At 40.6% G+C, this 5,779-nt stretch overlaps 1 protein-coding gene across 1 annotated transcript in view; it reads right to left on the bottom strand.

The window, feature by feature from the left end:
- Positions 1-5,779, bottom strand: part of SMAD3 (SMAD family member 3) — a 103,035-nt gene that overhangs the window by 96,170 nt on the left and 1,086 nt on the right. The window lies entirely within an intron of this gene.

Below are 5,779 nucleotides of genomic sequence, written 5' to 3'. Positions count from 1 at the left end.
GAGATTTCAAACAGGAATCCATAGTGTTAGAGACAGTCAGGTCTTCTGAGTTCTTTGCAACAGAAGAATTACTCTAGTATTTTTTTTTTTTTTTTAGTGCAAAAAAGACTGAAAACTAAAAATCGGCATTTTCTGATGGGTGCCTTGAGCCTAACAAGGTTGAGAACCACATAGAAAAGTCATCTTAAGTCCATTTCTTTGAAATATTTTAACTGGTTTATGAAAAAAGTTGGACTGATTTCACAAAAACATATATCCTAAATCTATTTTTGGCAATAAGTACCTGTAAGTGCAGCTCACAGATACACCCAGCTGGCTTTAGCTAGCTCAGGTATCATTAGCCACAGAAGCACAGAGTTGAGTTAAAAGCCTGCCCCAGAAGCTGGGTAAATTTGCAGGTGGCTTGCTTGCATTGAGTTTTCTGCTGCTACGGTCATTGATGACTAACAGTATCCATGTCTGGCTGCTTAAAGCTAGGTTGGTCATGTAGACTCTAGGGTTAGAGAGACAGAAGTTACATATAAACCAGTTTAAGTGATTGGAAACTGGTTCAAATCCATAACACAACGTAAGTTCAATGCACATAAATCACCTTCAAAAATGGCAGAGTCTGGTGTAACAAACCTGCACGGATGTAATGTCAGACTGAACTGATTTTGGTTAAATTACTGAACTCAGATCCTCTCCAGATTCAAGTTAACTCAGAGTCCTCCAGCCTCCCAAGATGCTTTGTGCCTCCCCTGCAAGCCCCACCCTTCACATGGGGTGGGTGGGCTATCCTTGGCCCAGGCTGTCTGCTCCAGCCCAGCAGGAAGGCGTGGTCTAGAGCAGGGGCAGGCAATTATCTTGGACAGAGGGCCGCTTACTGAATTTTGGCAAGCCAATGAGGGCCGCATGACAGGCACCCAGGGGCAGATAAATATTAATTTTCTAAATTTTTAGGAGCCCCGCAGGCCAGATAGAATGGCCTGGCGAGCCACATCCAGCCTGCAGGCCGCATTTTGCCCACCCCTGGTCTAGAGCCCCCCAGCATCTGGCCTGGGCCACTGCAGGCATGTGGCTGCATTTCTGGAATCAAAAGTGAACGTCTGTTCACTAGTTTATCTGTTCAGTCTGTGCAAGTTAGACAAACCTGTGAAGACTGAATCAATTCAGCCTCGGGCTTTTGACAGTCTGTACTTAGCCAATATTGACTGCAGAAATACCCACAGTTTAACTGGTCTAACTTGTGTGTATATGGATAGCTTTAAAGCCAAGTTTTGGCTTTTAAACCAAACTATGGTTGATCTCAAGCTCTTGCTCGCAAAAACTTGTGCATCTCTGATCCAGTTACTCTACAAGGCGCACCTCTACCCTACCTAGATTCTACTTTTAAAGCATCTTGAAAATCTGCACTATTAAGTAATAGCCCTGTTTAAATAATACTTTACCTGTAGACAGGAAAAAGTACTGTGAAAGACTTTGGTTGTTCCACTTCCCTTCAGAAAGAAAAATGCCCCATTTTTCCAATTCAGTCACTGCACTCTGTCCATATATCAGATAAATTCTACAAGCAATACCATTCATCTTTTCTTCAGAAGTATTTTATTTTTTTAAATAAAGGAATTTATTCCTTACATAAAATAATTTTGGCTACTGTAAAAACCACTACAGATGTTAAATAGAAATACCATAATAGGACCCCCCCCACCAAAAAAAGAAAGAAATCACGCAGACAAACTGTGAAAAAAGCCACAAAACTTATGCTTTGAGACGTGCAGTATAAAAGTAAGGTATTTGCTAACCCCTCCCATACAGATATGTGTCTTTACTAAGCAACTTCTAGAACAGTCAAACTTTTTAAACTCAAGGCACCCCTTGTTAGACTCAAGGTACCCCTCACAAAATGCAGGCTCTTACTTTACACTCATTTTCGGTCCAAAAATATAATTGAGCAATTCTTCTGTTTCAAAGAACTCAGAAAACACTGCAACAAGTCAGACTGTTTCTAATACTGTGAATTGTTGTTTGAAATCTCTAAGTTTACTTCACAAATCATTTTTGCATGCTTAACAGTGCTAACATTGTGTGGCACTCCTGAAAGGATCTCAAGGCACCCCAGGCTGCCATAGCACCCTGGTTGACAATCATTGTTCCAGAAAATAAGCAATGCCTCTCACATCATCCAAACTTCTACTGTAGGTACTTTTAATAATTTCAAAAGCTAACTTCTCACATTCAGCCTAAAAAAAAAGCATTTATTTTCCAGGACAATTTACTGAAGGGTTGGCAGGTGCACAAAAAGTGCACCCCACTCCACACTCAACACCCCAGTAGTTTTCTGAGCCCAATCTTCTGCCAGGAGCAAAGTTCAAGGGGGACACATTTTTGCCCTGCAGGGAATACAGCTAAGCTAGCAAGTGTACCATCCTACTATCAGATTTCATCCCCAAGTGTCTGATGTCAGAGGGATCTAGAGCCATCAAGGTTTTTGAAAATGTGATGATGGCAACTGGTGGCAGATAGGAAGGGCAGATATAAATTTATTCTTGACGCTAAGCTAAGGCATCATAAACCTAAACACCTGCCCATGTTAAGGAATGGTATTACACTAGCATCCACCTCCGAGGAGTTCAAAAGAATACATGAAAGCCCACGCTGAAACCAGACACCTGCAAGATGATCACGAGACACTGTCATGAAATGTGTGGTTTGTGATGGGTAAGAAAGAGGGGCATGTTTTTCAATCATGTCAGCATAATGTGGAATATGAAACCCACTTAATGCTCATTAAGATACAGGATAACACATCTGAGACCACGTTAGCTAGCAATGCTGTAGCCTGTTGTGGCAGCTTGGTGTGGATTTAAATTGATTTAAACTGAATGGAGAGAAAAGGCTTGCTTTGTGTCATCATACCTGCTTATTCATGCATAGATTTCTACCTGTCCATGCAGACACAGTATGTCACACTCGAGGCAACTCCCTGGCCTCTTCAGCCCTGCTAAGGCCCTCTGTGGCTGGGTTTCCCATGTGGAGTAACAGCCAAGAAGTTATATATAGCGTTTTTCCACCAACCATACTGGGAACCCATGTTAAAACTTAATATAGCTGGCGCAGAGTATTTTTCATGCTGTGGAAACCCCTGCCACCCCAACACTGGAGGACTAGACCCAAAAAGCAGGCCCTCTGAGACAGACCTAAGATCAGCAGCTTTTGCAGACTGCGTTCTCTACTCTACCTGTGTAGCTGGGGATTTTGGAGAGGGCAGGGGAACTGGAAAAGGAAAGGCTCTACCAAACATACAGACCCTGCAAATGTCTCTTCAGTTCTTCACTGCTGCCACAGGTTCTTCCGGCACAAAGAGCCATCAAAACCCAGCTCACATCACATCACATCATCTCCTGAGCAGAGCTTGGAGAGTAGTATGTGCCAGGTGCAAACAAGCAGATCAACTCTTCACAGCTTTACAGCTTGTTAGCAGATACATAATAGATTAAACACTGAAATTAAACAATAAAAAAGAATCTGGTCCTAAATTCCTGACACTGCAATCAAGGCATTTATCTGCTTCTCGCTCTCCTAGTTCATGCATCTCTGGTCACTACAGCTGAAGTGCTAGGCTGGGCATTCAGAGCTGCCAGTACATTTACCATCTGCTCCCTTCTTCCAAGGGCAGCTTATCTGAAACCACTAAGCTTTCTTACTCCGAAAGCCTTGGTTTGTATTATGGTTATGATAGCTAACTTTGGACTAACCCTACTCCCACTAGGCCAGAGTCATCCCTGGCACAGCTCCAACGTAATCTGGCCCATTCATGCAAATACAAGTTGCATCTCCCCTTTAGCAGTTGTTTCCCTTCTGTTCCCCAAAGCATTTTTCTTATCTAGTAATGCATTCAGAATGATTTATAATTAAAATGCTAAGCCACTGACACATTAGGACAAGTGGCATGGTCTAGCAGGTAAGACACCAACTCCACAAGGGACTGGGAAACCTTGACTTACAGTTCTGGCTCTGACACTAACCTGCTGTATAACCTTGAGCAAATCACTTCATCTATACGACTCATCTTTACAGGACAGGGACTGTCTTTTACCATGTTTGCAGCTAACCTATATCAGACTAGCTTGGGTATGGGCATTAGGTTCAATTGCAATAGAAGGATTAAATAATAGTAAAAGTGCATACTATTTTCAGTAGTTGAAGCTAGTGTCAGGTGACAAATAACTACTGCTAGAAGGGACCCATGCTGTCAGGTTTAATCAGGCAAAATTCCAGTTGATATCAATGATTAAGGACTGAGGTTGGGGTCCACATCATGAACGAATGAAAAATTTTAATTGCTAGGGGACTCTGTCTAGCAGACAGATTTCCAGGACAGGAAAAAAAAAAAAAGAAATAGCCATTCACTTCTACACAGTAAACATTAGCTCGAATGTCCTGGCAGTGTTCAGGGCTTGTGACATCTGCTTTTTTGATGTTATTTGCTTTTTTTTTTTTTTTTTTTTTTTTTAAGCGCATTCTCTCACCCACCCACCCACCAAAAGCTTCCTTTGAATTACAACATATCAAAAACAGCTTTCTACCCCTCTCAAAACACCTGTGTTGCTACTGAAGCACATTTTAGGTCATTTCATTCTCTGACTCTTCACAGGAGAGCATCAGTGAGTCTTTATTGAAACCCAAAATACAAAAACACAAATCACATCAGTGGTTGGACTTTTCAAAATCCCTCCCCCCCAGCCCAAATTTGCAATACAGTAACAAAAAAAAATACTTCCACAAAGAGCTTTAAGTAGAGTGGATTTCACTGCTTATCAAGAGTTTCAGATACAGGCTAGAGAGTAGGCATGTCAGGCACAAATTGTGCAGATACTAAGCTCAGATTCAACCCTGAAAATACAGAGTAATTCCAATGAGATCAATCTAGATTTAGTGACCAAAAGCTAACTTAGTACTGTTCACTGGAAAAAAGTAATGAGATGATATTAAATGGTCGTTAAAATTCATGGTTGATGAAGCAGCCCTTTAAAAAAAAAAATCAAAAAAAAAAAAATCAAAAAAATCAAGAGTTTCAAACTTTCCCAACATTTTAAAGCTATTTGTTTCACTGGTTCACGCAACAGATGCTGCTTTGTGTGTACTAGCCACTGCATATTAAATCATTCTGACAACCACGACAGCACACATTTGTGTGTGTGCTTTTTTTTTTGTCTGTCGTACATACACACAGAGAAGCATATAATTATATAGCATTAAAATATTTTGTGTGAACTTTAGCCTTTGGTTAAAAAAAAAAAAAGCAAAGCAGTGTTATATTATTCCTCAAAATAATCAACAGTACTAAGAATGACAGTCATGTAAGTGAGCTTAGAGAAATCAAAAAAACCCAAAAACTTCAGCTATAAAATGTTCCTCCTTGTGGCCACTTCTCAAAATCTGAGAAATGTTTGTGCTCTCCCACACATTATAACGGACCTTGTGTGCACAACTATGCCGAAAAACCCTACAAGATTGCATATATAATCTGGATGAAGTCAGTTATTTGATCCGTGTGATCCCTCACCTACCTACTAATCCCCCTCAGCTGCATGAACAGCGTCCTTTTTTGGAACAAAATAATGAGACTATAACCAAGTAAATGTGGCTATATTACATGAGGTTATATTACTTGGCACGTTAGTGTGCAAAGTAATACAGTCAGTGTGCAAGTATAGCCAATTGTAATATAGTCACATTAGTGTGCAAAGTAATATAACCTAATGTAATATAGCCATGTAGTGTGTGAAAGTAATAT

Source organism: Crocodylus porosus, unplaced genomic scaffold, assembly GCF_001723895.1.
Source record: "Crocodylus porosus isolate Cpor-Errol unplaced genomic scaffold, CroPor_comp1, whole genome shotgun sequence".
Taxonomy (NCBI): Eukaryota; Metazoa; Chordata; order Crocodylia; family Crocodylidae; genus Crocodylus; species Crocodylus porosus.
This window is presented reverse-complemented; position numbering and strand designations above follow the sequence as displayed.